Raw genomic sequence first — 21,806 nt, 5'->3', positions numbered from 1 at the left:
GATTACCTTGCTCCAGATAAGAACAGAAACGAACTTCAAGTAAAGGTGTTCATTTTAGGTTTTCTACTCACTGAATATCTGATAGATAGGAATTGACACAGAGCGAAGTTCAGAAAAGTAACATGCAAACTATTCCATTTTCTGAGAATGAGATTTTAACATTTTAGTACCTTTTACAATGTCTATTTGTTTACACACATACTCACATGCATACACTCCACGTGTGAAAATATCAGACTAACAATATGTAATGTTCAGATGACAATTCAATTACATTTTGCAACATTTGCAAGCTCTTGAAGGGTATCAAAATTTTCCTCTGTGTATGTGTGTGTGTGGGGGAGGGGGTCTATCTTTATAAAAGAAAGTACAGAGCAGAGTTCCATACTGTAAAGCATACCCAGACCACTATGGGCCATAAATCGCCTGGGTTCTAGGATTAGATAAATTTTATCAAAACTCCTCTCCTGCTTTCCTGAAGGAGGCAGGAAATGGGTGGCATATATTTTACCTTGACTCAAATTTGCTTTACTGGAGAAATGCCAAAGCCCAGAAAGCTATTCCATAGGTCAAGGGTAGAAGATGGGGTGAGAAGACTAGGCTGGATTGACTGTTAAATCTACCTGTATAACCAGAAAAGGAAAAGAAACAGCAATATATGGTGGAAATGGGGCCAGGTTTGGAATATGAAGACCTGCTGCTGCTGGACAAGTCATGTCTCTCTGAGCTCGTGAATTTATTTTTAAAATGAAAATAACAATAACAACATATATGTTTATATATCTCACATGCGTACATCTGCATACCAGTGTTTTGATCAGGATCAAGTGAATAAATGTGAATGTAAACTGCAAAATGCTATTTTCACAAAATAATCTTTTTTTTTAAAAAAAAAGATTTATTTATTTATTTAATTCCTCCCCTCCCCTGGTTGTCTGTTCTTGGTGTCTATTTGCTGCGTCTTGTTTCTTTGTCCGCTTCTGTTGTCGTCAGCGGCACGGGAAGTGTGGGCGGCGCCATTCCTGGGCAGGCTGCACTTTTCTTTCACGCTGGGCGGCTCTCCTTACGGGTGCACTCCTTGCGCGTGGAGCTCCCCTACGCAGGGGACACCCCTGCGTGGCGTGGCACTCCTTGCACACATCAGCACTGCACATGGGCCAGCTCCACATGGGTCAAGGAGGCCCGGGGTTTGAACCGCGGACCTCCCATGTGGTAGACGGATGCCCTAACCACTGGGCCAAGTCCATTTCCCTCACATAATAATCTTAACTACCCTAGCTACTCTTATCCCACCAATGACTGATCTGACCAATATTCTCTCTGCATCTTAATCAAATTTATCTGTCAGATGGGTCTCTTCCCTGCTCTGTGAACTCAACAAATTGGTTCTCATTTTTTAAGCTTCTGTTGATGACAGTCCCTGGACCTGGAGTATCTTTCTTTCTCTCCTCCACCTCTGCTTGTCCATTCACCCTTGAGGGTCCCAAAAGTCTCATTCTCTATAAAAGTTTCCTTGACTCTACCTGCTTAGAGTGATCTGGGAAACCCTATTTCACCATGTGCCTGAACCATATAATTTAACACCTAAACATGTAACAATAATAGCACCTTCAAACACTGATATAGTTATTTACTATGGCAGGTATGGTTCTAGGCACATTAACTATGTATTATGCAATTTAACCTTCAAAGCAATCCAATGGGATAGGTTCTATGGTTCTAGGCACATTAACTATGTATTATGCAATTTAACCTTCAAAGCAATCCAATGGGATAGGTTCTATGGTTCTAGGCACATTAACTATGTATTATGCAATTTAACCTTCAAAGCAATCCAATGAGATAGGTTCTATTAGTATGTCATTTTACAGATAAAGAAATTGAAGCACAAAAAAGTTACGTAATATTACCAAGGTTCCAAATGTACTCAGTGGCAGAAACAGAGTAGGATGCTAAAGCAAGCAATCTGGCTCCAGAGCCCATATTCTAACTACGTTCCTATACTACTATTCTTCTTGTTAAATGTTTTACGTGTACTGTTTTGTCTTTTGATCCAGAATGTATGATCTTGAGGATATGGGTCATTTTATGTGGTGTAACTCTTGCCATCAACTTGCATTTTTCTGAGCTATACTAAAAAATGAGGTGCTCAGAGTTTTCTTTAAAGTAGAAGATGGGTCATCAGTCACTTGATAGCCTGGGGGAAGAAGTTCAATTTTAAAACAAGTCATTCCAGACTTCAGTTTTTTCATTAAATAAAAACCTTTATTTGTTCCACTCCTAACAAAAGATTATTATTGCCTTTAGCCCAGAATTTAAAAATTGGAAGAAGTCTGAGGAACATTCATTTAGCTGTTAAATAAGAGCACACTAAAAGACATGGGGAAAAAATTGTGCCTAGTTTGAGAGTCAGTCGCAGGAATAAGAATAGCTTTTTGAAAGTAAAAACTATGGAAGCAGATGTGGCTCAAGAGAAAAGGCCTCCACCTACCATATGGAAAGACCTGGGTTCGATCCCTGGGGCCTCCTGGTGAAAAAGAAGAAGAGAAAGCATGCCTGTGCAGCAAGCCAGTGCCTATGTGGTGAGCCAAGTGCCCTATGCAGTGAGCCAAGTGTCCATGTGGGTGCCCGTGTGGTGAGCTGAGTGCCCACATGGTGAGCCGAGTGCCCGTGTGAGTGCCCATGTGGTGAACCAAGTACCCACGTGAGTGCCCGCATGGTGAGCCAGCACTCGTGCGGTGAGCCGAGTGACCACACAAGTGCCTGTGCAGCGAGCTGAGTACCTGTTCAGTGAGCCAGTGCCCACGCAAATGAGCCACACAGCAAGAAGATGATGCAACAAAAGAGAGACAAAGAAGAAAGTCAAGGTGAAGCAGAGCAGAGACCAGGAACTGAGGTGGCACAATTGACAGGGAACCTCTCTCCACATCAGTTCCCCAGGATCAAATCCCTGTGAATCCTAGAGGAGAAAGATGAGAAGAGAAGACAAAAAGAGAAATAGATACAGAAGATCACACAGCAAATGGACACAGTCAGCAAAAACAGCAGGGCAGAGGAAGTGGAGGGAAAGAAGAAAAAATAAAGTGCATTTCTAAAAAGACGCAAAAAACTAAAGTTGTCTCCTAATTCATACTGATGAAGAAAAGTTTCTTGAGCTTTTCTATGGAAAATTAATAATGGAGATTTAGTAATTGAATGACTAAGTCACCTGGGACCAGGTGTAGTAGTATTCTGAGATATGTAACTATTGCTAAATTAACAGCATTCTGAAAATATAACAATTTATAAAGCCTTTTCTTTAAAATACATTATATCATTTCTATCATACTTCACAGTAATCCTGTGAAGATATTTATTTTACAGAAGAATAAAGTGAAGCTCAAGGAGGTTAAGTGGTTTGTCCAAAGTTACACAGTTAAGTGGCAGAACCAGGACTCAAATCTTTGTTTCCTGATTCTAATGCCTACATTCTCTTCTGCTTTACAACAAAGTTGGGAATAGTGGTGTGGGTAATTCTAAATTAAATTATAGTTGGCTCTGGAGTGTGGTTTTAGGGTCTCATCTTTTGGTAATTCATAATACTGCAAGTCAACAACTACCACAAATCAAAAATATAAACAGTCTTTGCTCTCGAAGAAATAGAAAGTTTCCTAAACCTATATGCAAAGCTTTGGCCCAAAGATGTTTGAGAATAAGAAGTCAGAATAAATGTATGTCTGACTCTCTTTTCCCTTTATTTCAGAAATTTACTGCGACCCCCAACTGTTCTCCCCTACCCCACTCCAGTGGACTGGGATTAATAACGATGAGATGATTTGTAAGGCTGGGTTGCTGGGTGCACTGGAGCAATAAAAGTAACCAGAGAGTGAATATCTCCTTTACTGGCTCCTTCCCCTCCAACTATAAATAAGCATGCTCAAGTCTAGTCTACATAAAACTAACTCTTTATATCTATCTATCTATCTGTCTGCCTGCCTGCCTACATATCTACCGATCTCAATATACTATAGCCATTGTCCTTTTTCCTTCCCTTTCCCAAAAGGTGAAATGAAATAATGCATGTAAAGTCATCATCAGCAGAGGGCCCAGAAGAAAATTTGCATCCATTAAATTATGAGTCCCTCTCCCCTTTATCACTAACTAAACTTCTTAAGTGAGTTACTAGGTTCTTTGATCCTCCCACTAGTCTGTGAGCTCCTTGAAGGCAAGAATTAACTGTTTTAATTTGTAACTTCACTTTTTAGCCTGGCTGGTGGCAGGATGTTTAATAAGTATTCAATAAATCAACTGGTAAAATAAGAAGACTGGTGATTTCTAAGATACCTTCTGGCTCTCAGAGTCTATGATTTCATAACATCTCCCACTTGGTACCATTTACTGCCTTTCATTCCTTAATTTGCTAAAGCATTTTGGTTGAGATCCTTTTTCTTTTCTGACTCTTGCAGAATAGAGATGTTATTTCAAGCAATGTTTTGTTTTCTTTTGTTTTTGAGGTACCAGGGACCAGGGATTGAACCCGGTGCTCAACCACTGAGCCACATCAGCTCCCCTGAGTTGGTTTTTTTGTTTGTTCTGCTTGTTTTTGTTTGTTTTGTTTTTAGGAGGCACCAGGAACCGAACCCAGAATCTCTGTGGAAAGCAGGCGTTTAACCGCTTGAGCCACATCCACTCCCTTGAGCAATGTATGTAGCTAACAAAATTTCCCTAATGGAAAAAAATGTGGATGTCTACGAGTTTGACACAGGGGAGCTTTAGAGCAGTTTTTATTTACTGCCTGCAAGGATAAAGAAATGTATTCTTAACACTTGCCTTTTTATTTTAACACTGTATATGAAACAAACTAAAACAAAAACAAAGGTCAAAAACTTCTTTAGTACAACATTAATTTTAAAACTTTATGCCACAAAATTAGAAGTAAACTGCAAATTCTAGGTCCTTCACTCTGTCTAGACTTGCAGACGTGCAGACTATGGGGCAGTCACTGCTTCGTTACTTCCTGTCTGTCCTAGAATCCATGGCAAATACTTCCACTATGCTCTCCCTCATGTTAGACTCTGTATTAGCCAAAGGGGTGCTGATGCAAAATACCAGAAATCTGTTGGATTTTATAAAGGGTATTTATTTGGGGGTAGGAGCTTACAGTTACCAGGCCATAAAGCTTAAATTACTTCCCTCACCAAAGTCTATTTCCGTGTGTTGGAGCAAGATGGCTGCCGACATCTGCCAAGAGTTCAGGCTTCCTGGGTTCTTCTCTTCCCGGGGCTCCATTTCTCTCCAGACTCAGATGCTGTGCTTTCTCCATAAGGCCAGCTGTAGACTATCACGTGAATGGCTCTGTCTCTCTCCCTGGGGCTTCTGCTGTGTCTGAGGAGCCATGTCTATTCCTCTGTGTTCTTCTCCTGTATGTTCACTTTCCGGGCCCCAGCTCAAAACTCCAACATCAAAGCTCCAACTAACTCCTCTGTTCTGCAGTATAGTTTTATCTGAGTCCCTGCCCACCAAGTACAGGGACTCACTGTCTTACTGACATGGCCCAAGCAAAGCCCTAATCATAACTTATCACACCAAGGTACAGAGCAGTTTACAAACATAATCCAGTATTTACTTTTAACATTCATAACCATATCAAACTGCTACAGACTCCTTCTCTTTTCACCTTGACAATCTCTACTCCTGAGCTCCTCATTATCATTGGAAAGAAATCTTTAACTTTGCCATGGGCTCTGCCTGAAATTCATGCCATCTTCAATCAACCTCATCTTCTATGCACTCTCATGTGATCATCTATCAACTTTCCCCAGAAGCTATTCGAGTATTTGACTTACTTGACCTCTTTATGCAATTACACTGTTGACCATGCTCTTTTTGGGACTCTCTACTTTCTTGTCACTATCTTCTAGATTCTCTTCCCATGGCACTAAAAGCTTCTTCTCACATCCTCTTATACTCAGATACTCCTCAAGTTTCTGTCCCAGGCCCTTTTTCTTTCTCTCTCTACACATATTACCTGGATTGGACTGCATTCAATCTCAAAGATGTAATTATCTCCTTCATGGAACAAAATGGGAAGAACACATAACTTTGATACAACTCTGGCTCTCAAGACTATCTATATGGCCTCAGGCAAGTGTACTCACCTGTTAAAAGGAAATAATCGAATCTACATCACAGGGCTGCTATGAAGATTAAATGAGATAATTTGGGTAATACAGGCACTAATACAGTGCCTGGAACATAGTAAGAGTTAATAAATCTACATCTTCATCCCTGCCCTCTCTTAGAATCCACACCTACCATTCTCATTGCATGATGGACATTTTCATGAGAATGTCCCACCAGCACCACAAATCTGCCCTGCTCAAGACCAAACTCATCATCATCTTCCCTGTCTGAAAGTTTCCCATCTTAATGATATCCTGCCAGGCCAAGCTGGGAATCTTGGGCATCGTCACACCATCATCCACCTCACTCTTTCTTTTTTAAATAAAGATTTATTTATTTATTTATTTATTTCTCTCCCCTTCCCCCCACCCCTCTACCCTGGTTGTCTGTTCTCTGTGTTTATTTGCTGGGTCTTCTTCGTCTGCTTCTGTTGTTGTCAGAGGCACAGGAATCTGTGTTTCTTTTTGTTATGTCATCTTGCTGCATCAGCTCTCCGTGTGGGCGGTGCCATTCTTAGGCAGGCTGCACCTTCTTTCCTGCTGGGCGGCTCTCCTTATGGGGCGCACTCCTTGCGCCTGGGGCTCCCCTATGCGGGGGACACCCCTGCGTGGCAGGGCATTCCTTGCCTGCATCAGCACTGCGCATGGGCCAGCTCCACACGGGTCAAGGAGGCCCAGGGTTTGAACCATGGACCTCCCATGTGGTAGACAGACACCCAAACCACTGGGCCAAGTTCGCTTCCCTCCACCTCACTCTTTACATATACTTAGTCCTGGCACAGTCTTCTACTTCTATCCCACTGCTGTAATTCAGATCTCTTATTAAGACAATTTATAACAGCTTCCTAATTGGTTTCTCTCCCTCTACAACAGACAGATCCTTTTGCTCATTGAATCATCTTTTCTTAAAGAGGGATCCTCCTGATCCTTTTGTTGTTCATAAGCATGATAAATGGGTGTCACGTGTTTGTGTGAAATGAGCCTCCCTCAACCCTGGTTACCACATCAGTACATTACCTGTCTAATGTGGAAAAAAAGGAGGGGAGGATCCTACCATGCCACTGCATATAGTTCCCCAGTGTCTTCTCCTTACTAACTATGAAATAAAGCCTAAACTCTTATGTAAGATGTTTAAGGCCCTTAACAATTGTATTTGACCTCCTACTAGATCTCTTCTTCCAACCACTCTGAATTATCTGATACTTCTAGAACTCAAAGTGCTTTTTCCTGCTTTTGTACTTTTGCTTATTCTCTCTGTCCCGCCAAAACCTCGCTTACCTGTCTCACCCATCTTGAAGATCCAGATCAAACACCATTTTTTTTTACATAAATGCTTCCGTAATTCCCTGAGGATTAATATCTCCCTCCTCTGTATGCACAAAGCACCCTGTTTATAACTTATAATGGCACTTACCATAATCTATTTTATATTACAATTCATTGTTTATATGTTTGTCTCTCCTACTTCACTGTCAGTGACTTGAGAACAAGGAAGACTAGGTCTTATTTATTTTTATAGTTTATTACCTGGAACTTGGTAGCCCTCATTATTGTCCGTTAAATTGAGAAGTATCATTATATGACAATATCATCTGGAATGAAGGCTTACAGCACTTAAAAAATTAACTAAACAGGTACTACCTTAAGCAGTGAGCAAATAAAATATCACCAGTAATGGGGTAAATTAATATGTGCCCTGATATGATGAAAGCACATTGTTTAACTAGTATTCTTACCAAAATGATTAACTGGGATTTAATCATGAAGAAACAACCAGATAAATCAAAATTGTAGGAAAGTCCACACAGCAACTGGACTGGACTCATCAAAAATGCCAACAAATAAAATAAAAAGGCTCTGAAACTGTCCTAGATTAAAGATCAAAGAGAAATGGCAACCAAATGCAACGTGTGTTCCTTGATTAGATACTGGATTAAAAGAAGAAAAAAAAAAACCTTATAAGATTATGGTGGCCAACTGAGGGAATGTGAATATTAAGATTAATGCTATTCAAAGTGTGGTCCACAGACCCATGGGGATCTACAAACTTACTGATCTGTGATAAATAAAAAAATCAAGAGTAAACACTTAGAAACTTTTAAAGAAATTTGACAGTAATTTAACATCTGTTGAGTCTAAGAATAAAATATTGGAGTTTGCACTTTGCATATCTGTGGATTTATAATTTTATTTTTTTAGACAATGAATAGCAATCAGCGATGGAGTGAAATTTTTTTAAAAACTGACCCTTACCATAGTCTAAGAAGTATTTATTAGAGAACAGTACTGTATCAATCTTAAATTTCTTAAATGTACTATCTATACTGTGGTTACATTAGAGATAAATGTTAAGGTCTTTAGGGATGAAATATTATGATGCCTACAAAAATCAGCAGAAATATTCTTATCAAAAATATGTATATATAGACAAAAAGTTAACTAGATTTTTAAATACATAAAATGTTCACCTGTTAATTTTTAATGGATATATTGTTATCTTCTCATAGTTCTAGTATAACGAAAAATTAGATTTTTGTAGCACTTAGTACGACTAAAGATGTAGGGGATATTAACATATACCATAAACTAACAAGATTATGCTCTTTGCAGATAATACTCAGATACTCTTCTTGCACCATATATATGGATGATGATATTCTATCTGTGGTGGAACTCTATGAAGCTCTATGAAGCTATTTGGTAAACTGACACTTCTGATAATAGAGAGTTCCATATTTATCAGTAACACTTTTGGATTTTCCCTTAAAAAATAAAAGAACGGTAAAAGAGATCATTATCTTTATTCACTATGTTTTCCTATTTTCTACAAAATTAACAAAGATTATACAAATCAAAATGTAAGAAGAGGGGAGTGGATGTGGGTCAAGTGTTTAAGTACCTGCTTTCCACATGGGAGGTCCCAGGTTTGCTCCCTGGTGCATCCCCAAAACACAAAAACAAACAACAAGCAAACAAACAAACACATAAAACAACTCAGGGGAGCTGATCTTGCTTAGTGGTTGAGCACTGGCTTCTCTCTCTATATATATGGTCCTGGGTTCATTCCTTGGCCCCAGCATCATTAAAAAAAGAAAAAGTAAAAGGGGCAAGAAGACTTGTCCCTGAATACCACTTTTAATTCTAAATATGCAGGCTGATATAAAAAACTAATATTTTCCTTAAAAATAAGTCAGGAAAAAAAAAGTCAAGGTTCAATATAAAAGACTATCAAACAGCAAATTACAATGCAGTTAGCTGCCCAAATTGCATGTTGTACTTTTCCTTTTCAACTTTGTAATCTCAATTGTCACAAAAAGATCTACTATTTTGGCTAGTTAAACCCGTCACTTCAAGAATGCACAAATATGTGATTACACTGAATACCACTGATAGTATACTTCGCATGGATTTATGCTTTAATATGTATCAATAAAATGGATTTGTTAAAAAAAAAATCTACCACTCCAACCAGATGAGGGGTTAAAAAAAAGAGTGCCCTATGCTTTAAGCTTCCTTATAGAAACATCAAAATATGTCTCCCCAGAATGCCTAATGGCCATTTAGTTGGATATCTTAAAGGTTTGGGCTCAAGCTGATCCTCCTCTTCAGTGGAATGTATACTATGATCGTTTAATCTCTGATCCACTTGGCCAGTTGAACAAATATATAGGGAAGAAAATAAAAGAATCTTCCTGAAATTGAAAGAAAAATGGTCTGAGAAATTCATCTCTTTTCAATTCAAAGAAAACAGCTATCCTGAAATAGTCATCAGTGTGTAATTTATGTCCGTTCAAATTCCACTTTTAAATCCCACTAACCTATTTGACTCAATTTCTTATGAAAGAGAGTCCATACAATTACAAGTATATATCACAAGACTTGGCAAAAGATAAGCTGGCAAATATGAAGAAAACCGTGACATGGACAGCAAATTAAAATTTTTTTAAAAAGTCAAGAAAACGGAGACATAGCAACTGATGGCTGAAGAGAGGATGATAATGCTTTACTGAGAATGACTGTAGGTAGAAGCAGATGGTGAAAGCTCACTTAATGGCACCACTTGCTACATACCACAACACACTCTCACAGATGCACATCACCAATTTCTAAAATAATATCTCAGAGTAATGCAGCGCAGGGCAAGACTATGACAAAAATCAATGTCTCTTCACTGTAAACAGCAAGAACACACAAATCATCTAATAAGCTAAAATCATATTTTTAAAAAACTCATTTGATCAAAAATAAAGCAAGAATAAAAAAGGGAGAATAAAATAAGCCTTTCCCTTCTGGATACTTAATTTACTGTGTTTTTTTAAAAATTAGAACCCTTGAAACTCAACAGACTTTATCTTCGAACTTTTGTGGATACTAATTACTCAGTTACTAGATTTTGCTTTATCTTCTATGAAGAGGAAAAGAAAGAACTGGTTTTTTGTTTTGTTTTGTTTTTGTTTTTTAAATACTTTCCAGCAGATAGGAGAAAAGACTGTCAGCTTTTTTACTTGGCAGTACAAGACACTTTTTGATGAGTTTGGGATCTGAGTTTCAAAGAGCCAAAATTAAGCACTGCATCAAAGAATCTTTGTAATTTTTTTCATTTGAGAACCACAGAAGCTAACTTACATTGATAATCATGAGTGCCATGCCAAAAAAATTAGATTTTAAAAATAAATTAAATAGGACTGAACCAGGACCACACAGCACTTGGATATGGCCAAAGCAGACAAAGTCTGCTGAAAGTAGGGATGAAAGGAATTGAACAAAGATACTCTGCCATACTCCTGAGTAAGATCTGGGGTTGGTATTATGAAGTATCATGCTCTTATTGGTGCTATAAATTGCCCTCCATCAACCTGTAGCAAAATTTTCAAGACCTAAATCCTTTACATTTACAGAGTAAAATTAGACTACATTCCACACTTAGCTTAGAGAACTCTAGCTTGTTCTCTGGATTTGACTGGCTCCTTTGTTTTTATATTTCTGGTTGAGAGTAAAATAGCAGCTCTGCTTTAGAAATGATAACACAATATTGAAATATAGAGGCAAACAATGCATGTTAAATCTGTTAGTTACATCTCTTAGGTAGAAAAGGGTCACATAACCATAGTATGGAGGAAAACCAGTGTGCCTGACTTTCACAGTTCCTAGTAGTTTTTACTTTTTTTAAGGAGGTAGCGGGGATTGAACCCATGACCTCGTACATGAGAAGCAGGCACTCAACCACTGAGCTACACCTACTCCCCTCATAGTAGTCTTAACCATCATGCCATAGTGTAGCAGTTTGATATTGGTTATGAATTCCAAATATAGATATTCAATTATGTTTGTAAACTAGTCTATTCCTCTGGGCATGATTAAATTATGATTAGAGCTTTGATTGAGCCATGTTAGTAGGATGCTGAGTCCTTAGCCCTTGGTGGGCAGGGACTCACAGAAAAAACGACAGGGCAAAGCAGAGTTGGAGTTTTTGAGCTGGAGCCCAGGGAAGTAAACACGCAGGAGAAGAACACTGAGAAGCAGATACGTGAGGAAGCAGAGAAGGCTCCATTATGCACAGCAAAGGCCCCGGGAAGAGGCCAGGGCCCTGAGCAGCTGAATCAGGAGAGAAATGAGCCACAGGAAAGGAACAACACTTACGCCAACCTACAGCTGATATTGGAAGAAGCTGGGACCACAGAGTCTTCAGAGGAAGGAGGAGGCTGAACCCTTGCAGATATTGGCAGCCATCTTGTTCCAACACATGGTAAAAGACTTTAGTGAGGGAAGTAACTTACACTTTATGGCCTGGTAACTCTAAGCTTCTACCCCCCAAAAATACCCTATATAAAAACCAACAGATTTCTGGTATTTTGCATCAGCATGCCTTTGGCTGACTAATACACATAGCATCTCAAATCCTTTCTCTTGAAGCATATATCACAATTCTCTACATTTTTCTTTTAGGCCATCATTTTGGAAAGACTGCTTGACTTGAATGTTAGGAACTTAGAACAACTCTGAACAAAGATACTCTTGTAAAAGCAAGTGTTTTACCACTCCATTTTGTTTACCTGATATTTACCACCAACAAATGGACAACTCTGCCACTAAAAAAATACTCTGGGAATATGATTACTTTTTCTTAGATTCGGGTCCCAATTTTGTGGCATCTGTGGTGTCACTTCCTAATGTCTTCTTTTGTTTCCTGTTGACATTCTCTGACATGGCATTTCATTCACACATATTGTATCTGCAAAGTAAGATCCTGTGACATATTAGGGGACAATGCTAGAATTCCCTGAAGCGGCTGCTGATACCCTGCAGCAAACCAATTTTTCATTAGAACTACCACCAAGGAACAGGGGAGCCTACTCTGATATTATTCCATTGGTCTTCATGAAGCAGCAGGAGAGAAGCTCCTTGTACATAGCAGTACGTAGGAGTACTTATTAGGCATGTGTGTTATTGTTGTGTCTTTTAAAGCTGGCTCAGGACACAAGTGGCTCCAACTTTCATTCTTTCTACTCCCCATGTGTCTAACACCAACTGATGATTTGGAATATAAAGTATTATCCTCTTTGGTCCTATTTGCCCTAGAAGTTATAAAAATTTCTCAAACATGAGCATGACCTCAAACTCCCTTTATCTCTTATCTCTTGGCACCTACACAAAGGGTACTGACTCTAAAAATTCAAAAGTAACTTGTTTTGAATGCTGATATGAAAACCCATCAGAGTAATGGGTGAAAAAGATTATCCTTAAACTAAGTATTTCAAACACATAAAAGGGACCACTGGACAGATTTTAAATATACTTTTACTACCTATGAACTATAACCAAGTATACACCACCACCTCCATCAGTATCATCAATCTGTGAATGGTATAAAGCTGGGCCAAGTATCACAGAAGGTGCCATAGAAAACAATGCAAAGTCAGGGTCCCTTATTTTCTTTCAATTCACATTTCAAGGATTCCTGAGGTCTGGCAGAGCATTTTACTTTGGAAAGAAAAGACCACCACAAAAATAGAAAATGCAGGCATCATGCTTGTGGGAAAGGAAACAATGTATGTGTGTGTGTGTGTGGGGGGGGTAACCTAATGAAGCAAAGATTATTATAAGTTAACAATATCTCATTTAAAGAGAAACAAAAGTTGTCATAAGAGAATCACATAAAATTTCTAAAAGTTAATCACAAGGAAGCAGACTTGGTCCAATGGATAGGGTGTCCGCCTACAACATGGGAAGTCCAAGGTTCAAACCCAGGGCCTCCTGACCCATGTGGAGCTGGCCCATGTGCAGTGCTGATGCGCACAAGGAGTGCCCTGCCACGCAGGGGTGTCCCTGGGTAGGGGAGCCCCATGTGCAAGGAGTGCACCCCATAAGGATAGTCGCCCAGCGTGAAATGAAGTGCAGCCTGCCCAAGAATGGCGCTGCACACACGGAGAGCTGACACAACAAGATGACACAACAAAAAGAAACACAGAACAACAAAAAGAAACACCGGGAGGTGCTGTTGATAAGGATAGAAGTGGTCACAGAAGAACACACAGCAAATGGACACGGCGGGGGGTAGGGGGGAAGGGAGTGGGGATAAATAAATAAATCTTAAAAAAAAAAGGTTAATCATATACATATATGATTCTGTTATTTTTCTATTACAGAACAAACTGATGTTTTGTTAGTTTCTCTTACAGTATATCTAGGCTAAGTTCTCACACCCTGAATGATTTGTAGACAATCTAGAGGAAGCACAGAAAAAATTAAACTAAATTAAAAAAAAAAAAGAGATTAGAAAATAAACAGAGAAAGAGTTAGAGGAATTTGTATTGGCCTGGAAAAGAAACAAATTTCTTATGGAAGATACAGTGTAAATCTTCTGAGTTAGCCTTCTGAGAGGCAGGACAGAAGCTGGCAAAAAGGAGGGTTGATGGATAATTACTCAAGTCCCTTCTGCTTTCAACAGTCTGTGAGTCTGTCTTGCACAAGACTATTTTAAACAAAGCAAGAAGGCCTAAGCAGAAAGGATTTAGGCAATGTTTGGAAGAAGCCAAAATCCACTTTCAAACATAGGTGGAGAAATTAAGAAGGAAAAGACCTCTCTTTCTAGAAAGGCTTAGATCAGCATTCCCAAACTGTGTAATGAGGAACAGTGGTATCCCTTGAGATATGAGAAGCCACATTCCTGGAAAAGAGATTAGTAAGTTTGCCAAATACTAGGTTAAATACAGTTAAACAAATTTCTTTGTTAGAGATTTTCAGAGTCTTTAATTGCTAATGTGTATTGAGATCCTCTGAAAGGCAAAGAGTATATAGTATTTCTCAAAATTTTCTAAAGATAGTGCTTTTTTTCATGGAAAACCTGTCAACATGTTGGAATCCCTAACATTTCAAGGATCACAGTTTGGGAAACGCTGGTTTAGGAAAAACTGAATGTGAAAGTAAGGAAAGGACAAGGTGATGTTTTGGGATGTCTCTCAAGTTATGATTTTATACACATTGGGCCAAATGGGATACTGATTTCTTTCTTTTTCCTCATCATCACAAGGTATTTAGTCATCACCTTATCTTCCATTACATTATTTTCCCTGGTTTTCCTAATTCTCCCACTTTCTTGTCTAGACTATCAAAACTCTGCCTTCCTCCCTTTCTTCTACCTTATTATTGAACATCCTCCCAATAAATAATTCCTCACAGGAAGCTGTTCAAGACGAGCATTATGCTGCTCCATTCTTGCTTAATCTTGTCATTATTAGATACTATTCATCAACTATGTTCTAGACACTTTTTGAAAATAAGTATGCAATGCTTACCCAGAAAGAATTTTCTCTTAAAGAGACTACACTGACGTGATTATGTTGAAGGGGAAGAATTTTCTCTCAGATAAATGTATGAAGTTTCATTTTTAAAAACTTGTCTCCATCTTCCAATAGAATACAATATTATACCATAGATAGAAAGGGGTGGAGTTATCTCATGTCTAATCACTACTGAATTTCTTTTTTGTCCAACTTACTGTGTGTATCCCCTTCACACAGATGTAAGCAGTATGAGGTGAACATTTCTGCTGATGAGGCATATATCCCTTTTTTTCCTGTTTTGGCATTAAGTCTAGACTTTCTATTATAATAGATTATGTTAGTAAAGATGTCATCTTTGTGATAATAATAAAAACCTAATTATTTGTAGTTCTGGGCTAAAAAAAATCCTTTCATCTAAGAAGGAACAATTCTCTGGTATCCTGAGAACATTCTAATTTGATTAATTACTTTCTCCCTATATCAATTTATTCTTTTCCCTTAAGCTTTCATTTGGACAAATTTCATATATACAGAAAAGTTGTAAGAATGGCACAGAGAAGTCCCATATACCTTTCACCCAGATTCCCCAAATGTCAATTCTTCATCACATTTGCTTTATTCTCCTTTCTTTCTCTTTCCACACATGACACGTACACTTTTATTTTTCCTGAACCATTTGAAGATACATTGTAGGCGTGATATTACTTTACTCCTTCAGCATGTCTTATCTAAAAACAAGAACATTTTTAAATAAACAGTACAAGACCAAAATTAGGACATAAAAAATAAGATCAATTTAAGGACAGACGTCTTATGAAGCAAGTGTATGTGATGGGCTTATGACTGCTCAGCTATTCACTGTAAAATTCTTTCCACATTTTTGTACGTTTAAAAATTTTCATAACAAAATGTTGGGGGTAAAATCAGGAAATAAACATTGATACAGTATTGTTACTTACAGACCTTACTCAGATTTTGTCAATGTCCTTAAAGAAAAAGAAAATCCCAGATCAAGTCACGTAGATTATTTAAAAGAATCCTGTTTTCTCTATTTCTCTGATGGGGCATCAAAGGATATTTAAAACTGTTATACTTGGCTTTTAACTTAGGTCTTTTTTAAGGATGGATATACCCTATTTAATTATTTGATTGAGGTGGGTTTTTTAAAAAATTTCTCTCCCCTTCCCCCATCCCCCCAGTTGTCTGCTCTCTTTGTCTATTTTGCTGCGTCTTTTTCTGTTTTTTTTTCAGCAGCCCGGGAATCTGTGTTTCTTTTTGTTGGTCATCTTGCTGAGTCAGCTCTCCCTGTGTACCATGCCATTCCTGGGCAGGCTGTACTTTCTTTCGAGTTGGGTGGCTCTCCTTGAGGGGCACATTCCTTGCGTGTGGGGCTCCCCTACACGGGAACACCCCTGCGTGGCAGGGCACTCCTTGCGCGCATCAGCACTGTGCATGGGCCAGCTCCACATAGGTCAAGGAGGCCCGGGGTTTGAACCATGGACCTCCCATGTGGTAGACTGACGCCCTAACCACTGGGCCAAGTCTGCTTTCCTGATTGAGTTTTTTAAAGTTAAAGTTTCATTAGAGTACCCTGAAAACACCCAACCTGCAGAGGCACTGGAGGTATTTGTAGTAAAATATGCCTCAGGGAGAAAGTACCCTAGGTGGAAAATTCAGTTGCAGATAGTCTATGACATAGATACCATGCACACATGATGTGAAAGATGACAATACTGAGACTTAAGAATGCCATTCCAATGCTTTACGATCCTTTGTAAAAACAGGCGTCAAGATTATTTTGATCAATGCATCTCTTTTTATTGGTCCTTTAAAATAAAGGGAGACTACTGAGAACATGTTCTTAACATAAAAATGTGGCAAATCTTTAGCCACCTCTTCTATCCTCTGCAAGCCCTCCAACAAGTTCACGTGGTAGTCTCCATATTGAATGCTTGACTGCCTTTTATAATCTGAATTTTAAAAAGCAACAAAAAAATCCTTTAAAGTCAAACAGTGTAATTAACATATGAGCAAAGCTCCGGTGGGCATTTAAATCCGTAATTAAAAAACCTGAGACACGATGGCTTGGCAATCATTATTGTCTAACGTGCACAGATAGCCAAAAGGTACTGAAATGCGACATTCTGTCCCACATGACTCACTCACGCAGCAGAGGCAGCCTCACGAAGAATACAGAGAAGGCCTTACATCTTTAAATGCCTGGCCCACCAAAGGTGTTCCCCAACACTGAAAAATGGCCAGAGGTCCTGTGGAGAGACTGTTGAGTCTTTGGAAGTCAGAAAATTTGCTTTTGCTAGCATGCTCCATTTCTAAGTAGGAAAAGGAATCCTTTTCTGAAAAATTAAAAGTCTGAGAGAAGAAACACATGCACACACAAATCATGTCTATCTGATGTGTGAGAGCGCAGCACATAGCAAGGCAATCTAGCTATGAGTCTCCCAGATTATAAATAGGCTACCAATCCAAGCAGCAGCTGTCTCACATCACTCTGCTTTTTCTCTCTTTTTTTTTTTATATTTCAAAGCTGATACACTGATTTCTACAAGTTTTCTCTGTGCTAACAGGTACAACATGCACAGGCCAAGGAAATTTGTTTTTCAGATTCACATCAAACAATTTTCCATGGTAATCTGCCATTGTTTACCTTATTTATACATGTATAAAGGCTTTAACAGGTTTGCACTCCAGCATTGTTATAAATTAAGCCCTCAGTATTATAATTCTGTACTCATTTGCAGCCAACCAAGAAATTGCCTTTATAAAGGCAACTGAGCACCCTGCCCTTTCTGGGCATGAAAAACAATACTATAGACCCTTGAATGCAGATGCCTGCACACATACACAAAACACAATGCAATTTGATTAAGTCTTAATGCGTACAACTCTTTCAAGAATGAAACAAACCAATCAACTAAATGTACTGCTGAAGATCTTTAAAACACCCAATTGCTAAAGATTTTCCCTATTCACCTTCCATCATAGGAGGACTAACAACCACAGCTATGAGACATCTTTTGCTCCCATGTGGAAAAGCTACCTTCCCAGGAATCAGTATTTGGGAGGCCCCTTTGAAAGAATGTTTTTCATCTTTTCTTCATCTTATTTTCAGCATATAATTCATGTTAGAAAGATACTTAATAAACAAACTGCCCAATATTTTCCTTTCTTGTTAGTAGGAAGTACATTAAGAATTGTTACTTGACCATTACAGAAATGGAGCTCCCTATCCAAGTTTATATCATGCCCAGGGAAAACATTCTGAACTACTATGTTCTTTCTTTTCCAGTAAGGAATTCATTCCACTTCAGTCTAATAATACAAACATGTTAACATAGCTATGGCTGGAATTATATAATAAACTGGTATCTAATAGACTAGTATCTAATTCTCTAAATGCTTGAGATGGAAATCTCTGGGGACCAATGTTTTTGAAGAATGTGATTGGAAGAGAGAGACAACAAAAAACGATGTGAAAAGTCATCTTGTCCCAAAACCATAGCTTATTTTTAATTATCCCCAAAATTTCGACTTTCTAAAGAGTTGGTTTGATGTCAGGAGGCAAAATTACTTCAATCTTCAAGTACATGTCCCTGAATTTTTAACTGGAAAGTCTTGGTTGTTTTGAACAATTTCACATTCATTTCTGTGAAAAGAATACATACTGTACATCAAAATATTAACAACTGGGTGGTAAGCTTTGCTTTGCTGTATTGACTAAATGTTTTGCAAAAAACATGCATTACTTTAATAATCAGAATAATAATGACACTAGTGCATTTTTTAAAAAAGTATTATCCTATCTTGATACACTAAGGCTTCCTGGTTCAACTGTAATACGCGCTTTAAAATCTGTAAGTTAAAATACTTCTCTACACTTAACACCTATTAGAGTGTTTTTAATTTTTAATTTTATTTTTTCATTTCCTTTAATGTGTATTACTACACTCCCAAAGGACTACAGTGAACACAGAATGACTAAAGACTGTTAGACACAATTTTAATTGTTTTATTTCCAAATTGAACAATGAACCGAAAGTCTAATGTTGACACAATCATGGGTTATTAACCTGGCCTTTGCCTTTTCAAAACCAAATGTAGTTTTTAAAAGAGTGGTATCTGTCATGATAAACTAAACCTTGGGGACATCAAGGGGTTAATTTGGAAAGTCAATGATGACTTGTCCCATATCTTTGGTCAATTTTGTGCACTTAATGTTCTGAGATGCTCTTTCACTGATTAATTCTGCTTAATACTATTGACTTTCACAAAGTTTAACAATTATTTGAGTTGAATTTTTCTTCATAGAATAGGTTCCCCAAATAATAACATGTCCTATTTCAGAGGGCTAACTAAGTAACTGTTCTGAAAGACGATTTTTATCTTATAGTTCTCTTGGCTAAAAAAATCCTTCTCTGTTAAACTATATGTTCTTAAATACAAACTAAAAACATGGTAGTAAATTCCATGTCATTTCCAATAGTGCACCTGGGTTAAAAATAACAAATCTCCAGTGGAGTGCTTTTAAATATTTCAACTTTACCCCACCTCACCAATCCTGCACTTACATGGTAAAAAAAATATTAGCAAAAGCACAGTAGAAAATAAAAATATGAATCCCTAAATTGGGGACTGGGGGGGAATAAAATACTATTCATGCAAGTGTTTTAAAAGATGTATTCTTTGGATGGTGTTTGTAACTTGATTTGGTAATTATTCTTCTCACCAAAATGTATCCTCACAACTAAAATGTAATGCACTACCTCTGTAAGAAGAAAGCCCTGACATACACAACTAATACAGTAAGCTGTTATTCATTACAGCCTTTGGACGAAGAATCAACACTAAGCAGTAGAGCAAACTGCTGACTCTATCTGGAGAACATTTTGCTAACACATTAAAAGCTACTGCAGGTTTAGAATCCCAACTTCTGAAAAGAGCTATCCAGAGAATATGATCAAGCTATATTAGCTACAATTTTGGTTTCTACTCTCTATTTAAGTGGGTGTCAATCAAAAATTATTTTCTCTCTCCATAAGCTCTTTTGCTCCAATCAAGAATACTGCTTTCATTATAAGAAGACGCTGCATGATCTTTTACTCTAATCATGTGATTTTCACAGGTTTTCAAAATTTGTCTAACAAGAACAGGAGATTCTTTGAAGTAGCAACTAAAACCTGGTTTCAATACTAACATTAAAAAAGCAATAATCTGAAACATACAATGAAGAAAATACATATTTCAGTCTGAAAACTATAAATAAGCTACTTTTCATTACTCTTTCAGAATGTTACTAAAATTCAACTTTTAAACAACCTTGAACATAAAACTCAAAGTTTTTTACCCTAAAACACATACTTAACATCTTTTAAAAAAACTGTATCATAAACATAATAAAACCAATCATCACTAAATATCAAATTTGCATTCAAGTAACAATTTATGTTTTCATTCACCCATTCTTCATTTCTTTTTCCTTTTTAAATTTACTGAAGTATATCACTCATACATAAACATACTTAAACAATAAGTGCATAGTAATAGTTGTGAACTTACAAAACAAATATATATAGCATTATACAGGATTCTTGCACCTCGCCCTACCACCAATACCTTGCATTGTTGTTAAACATTTTTAACTAATGATTAAAGAGCATCCTCAAGATACTACTAACTTAAGTATTTTTCCCCTAACCCACCCTATTATTATCTTTATATCATTTATATATGAACATACATAAACAGTAAGTGTAGAGTAAAAGTTGTGAACTTATAAAGCAAACATGCATAACATCATACAGGGGGCCCATACATCAACCCTCCACTAACACCCTGCATTGTTGTGAGACATTTGTTACAAATTATGAAAAAATATTATCAAAATCTTACTAATTATAGTCTTTATCTTACATTTGGTATTTTTTTTCCCCAACACACCCTATTATTATTTTTTAAATATATTTTCTATGACAGAAGCAGTAAACTCACAAAACAATCATGCACATGTACAGAATTCCCAAATAACACCCCATGATCCAATGAACACACCGCTATAGAACATTTGCTACAGATAACACAATATCATCTGTTACCACGTCCACAGCATACACTTGGCACACACATTCCACACTGCCCTGCCATCAACACAGTACATCCTTGGCACAGACGCAAGAACACTACATCACTATTGCCAACCAACAGTCCATAGGTCACTCCAGTTGCACTTTTCCCATGCTTCTTCACATTTCCGCCACCTTCCAACAGCGACGTACACCTGCTCCAGCTAACAAAGGACACTCTTGCATCTGCACCATCAACCACAATTCTCATCCACCTCTTGGTTCATTGTGCTATTCATTTCTTAGATCATTCTCCAGCATTCTGTCAATTGGCATTTACATACCAAGACTACCATTTTTAGCCACATCCCCACTTATGAACTAGCTGTTACTCACTAAGTGTTACCATCCACTCTATACATTTCCACACTTTTACAGTAAAGCTAATTAAAACTTCTACATACATTAAGCACCAGTAGTTCATCTCAGTCCTCCTTTTATCTCCTTTAAGAATCCAGCACCTACCACCAGGTCTTGAAGATATTTTCCTACAATTTCTTCCAGGAGCTTTATGGTTCTGGCTTTTATTTTTAGATTTTTGATCCTCATGTGTTAATTTTTGGATAAGGTGTGAGATAGGGTTCTCTTTCCTTCTTTTGGCTATAGATATCCAGTTATTTCAGCACCATTTGTTGAATGGATGGTTCTGCCCAAGCTGTGTGGGTTCCACAAGCTAGTCAAAATCACTTGACCATGTATTTGAGGGCCTGTTTCTGAACCATCAA

The 21,806-nt window shown here is 37.8% G+C and overlaps 1 protein-coding gene and 1 non-coding gene across 43 annotated transcripts in view; one reads left to right on the top strand and one right to left on the bottom strand.

Moving 5' to 3' along the window:
- PHF21A (PHD finger protein 21A) overlaps window positions 1-21,806 on the bottom strand; it is a 255,817-nt gene that overhangs the window by 99,798 nt on the left and 134,213 nt on the right. The window lies entirely within an intron of this gene.
- LOC111764013 (small nucleolar RNA U13) lies at window positions 7,086-7,188 on the top strand. The gene has a single exon (XR_002796728.1). It is a non-coding gene; the product is annotated as a small nucleolar RNA U13 (small nucleolar RNA).

This window comes from Dasypus novemcinctus, chromosome 10 (genome assembly GCF_030445035.2).
Source record: "Dasypus novemcinctus isolate mDasNov1 chromosome 10, mDasNov1.1.hap2, whole genome shotgun sequence".
Taxonomy (NCBI): Eukaryota; Metazoa; Chordata; class Mammalia; order Cingulata; family Dasypodidae; genus Dasypus; species Dasypus novemcinctus.
The sequence above is the reverse complement of the archived record's forward strand: the minus strand, read 5'-3'. Positions and strand labels throughout refer to the sequence as shown.